Raw genomic sequence first — 2,500 nt, forward strand, 5'->3', positions numbered from 1 at the left:
CCTGCCGAAGATGAGGCCATTACAGCTCGCCTTTATGTGTCCTTCTCGGGATAGCGTCATTTAAAGAACGAAGGTCAGCACAACGTAAAAAAAAAAATTAAAAATAAAAAATAAATAAAAAAAAAACTCAGAGAAATAACCGAAAAAAAAATCGGAGGAGCCTGCCGAAGATGAGGCCATTACGGCTCGCCTTTATGTGTCCTTCTCGGGATAGCGTCATTTAAAGAACGAAGGTCAGCACAACGTAAAAAAAAAAAAAAAAAAACAACTCAGAGAAATAAACGAAAAAAAAAACCGGAGGAGCCCGCCGAAGATGAGGCCATTACGGCTCGCCTTTATGTGTCCTTCTCGGGATAGCGTCGTTTAAAGAACGAAGGTCAGCACAACGTAAAAAAAAAAAAAAAAAAAAAAAAAAAAAAAAAAAAAAAAAAAAAAAAAAAAAAAAAAAAAAAAAAAAAAAAAAAAAAAAAAAACTTTGAGAAATAACCGAAAAAAAAACCGGAGGAGCCTGCCGAAGATGAGGCCATTACGGCTCGCCTTTATGTGTCCTTCTCGGGATAGCGTCATTTAAAGAACGAAGGTCAGCACAATGTTAAAAAAAAAAAAAAAAAAAAAAACTCTGAGAAAAAACGAAAAAAAAAATCGGAGGAGCCTGCCGAAGATGAGGCCATTACAGCTCGCCTTTATGTGTCCTTCTCGGGATAGCGTCATTTAAAGAACGAAGGTCAGCACAACGTAAAAAAAAAAATTAAAAATAAAAAATAAAAATAAATAAATAAAAAAAAACTCAGAGAAATAACCGAAAAAAAAATCGGAGGAGCCTGCCGAAGATGAGGCCATTACGGCTCGCCTTTATGTGTCCTTCTCGGGATAGCGTCATTTAAAGAACGAAGGTCAGCACAACGTAAATAAAAAAAAAAAAAAAAAAAAAAACAACTCAGAGAAATAAACGAAAAAAAAAACCGGAGGAGCCCGCCGAAGATGAGGCCATTACGGCTCGCCTTTATGTGTCCTTCTCGGGATAGCGTCATTTAAAGAACGAAGGTCAGCACAACGTAAAAAAAAAAAAAAAAAAAAAAAAAAAAAAAAAAAAAAACTCTGAGAAAAAACCGAAAAAAAAACCGGAGGAGCCTGCCGAAGATGAGGCCATTACGGCTCGCCTTTATGTGTCCTTCTCGGGATAGCGTCATTTAAAGAACGAAGGTCAGCACAACGTAAAAAAAAAATAAAAAAAATAAAAAAAACTCTGAGAAAAAACCGAAAAAAAAACCGGAGGAGCTTGCCGAAGATGAGGCCATTACAGCTCGCCTTTATGTGTCCTTCTCGGGATAGCGTCATTTAAAGAACGAAGGTCAAAAAAAAAAAAAAAAAAAAAAAAAAACTTTGAGAAATAACCGAAAAAAAAACCAGAGGAGCCTGCCGAAGATGAGGCTATTACGGCTCAAATTTAGGTGTCCTTCTCGGGATAGCGTCATTTAAACATTTAAAGAACGATGGTCAGCACAACGTATAAAAAAAAAAAAAGAAAAAAAACTCAGAGAAATAACCGAAAAAAAAACCGGAGGAGCCTGCCGAAGATGAGGCCATTACAGCTCGCCTTTATGTGTCCTTCTCGGGATAGCGTCATTTAAAGAACGAAGGTCAGCACAACGTAAAAAAAAAAATTAAAAATAAAAAATAAATAAAAAAAAAAAACTCAGAGAAATAACCGAAAAAAAAATCGGAGGAGCCTGCCGAAGATGAGGCCATTACGGCTCGCCTTTATGTGTCCTTCTCGGGATAGCGTCATTTAAAGAACGAAGGTCAGCACAACGTAAAAAAAAAAAAAAAAAAACAAAAAATAAAAAAAACTCTGAGAAAAAACCGAAAAAAAAACCGGAGGAGCTTGCCGAAGATGAGGCCATTACAGCTCGCCTTTATGTGTCCTTCTCGGGATAGCGTCATTTAAAGAACGAAGGTCAGCACAACGTAAAAAAAAAAATAAAAAAAATAAAAAATAAAAAAAACTCTGAGAAAAAACCGAAAAAAAAACCGGAGGAGCTTGCCGAAGATGAGGCCATTACAGCTCGCCTTTATGTGTCCTTCTCGGGATAGCGTCATTTAAAGAACGAAGGTCAGCACAACGTAAAAAAAAAAAAAAAAAAAAAAAAAAAAAAAAAAAACTTTGAGAAATAACCGAAAAAAAAACCGGAGGAGCCTGCCGAAGATGAGGCTATTACGGCTCAAATTTAGGTGTCCTTCTCGGGATAGCGTCATTTAAACATTTAAAGAACGATGGTCAGCACAACGTAAAAAAAAGAAAAAAAAAGAAAAAAAACTCAGAGAAATAACCGAAAAAAAAACCGGAGGAGCCTGCCGAAGATGAGGCCATTACAGCTCGCCTTTATGTGTCCTTCTCGGGATAGCGTCATTTAAAGAATGAAGGTCAGCACAACTTATAAATAAAAAAAAAAAATAAAAAAAAAACTCTGAGAAAAAACCGAAAAAAAAACCGGAGGAG

Source organism: Arachis ipaensis, chromosome B10 (assembly GCF_059453495.1).
Source record: "Arachis ipaensis isolate K30076 ecotype BB chromosome B10, ASM5945349v1, whole genome shotgun sequence".
Classification (NCBI taxonomy): Eukaryota; Viridiplantae; Streptophyta; class Magnoliopsida; order Fabales; family Fabaceae; genus Arachis; species Arachis ipaensis.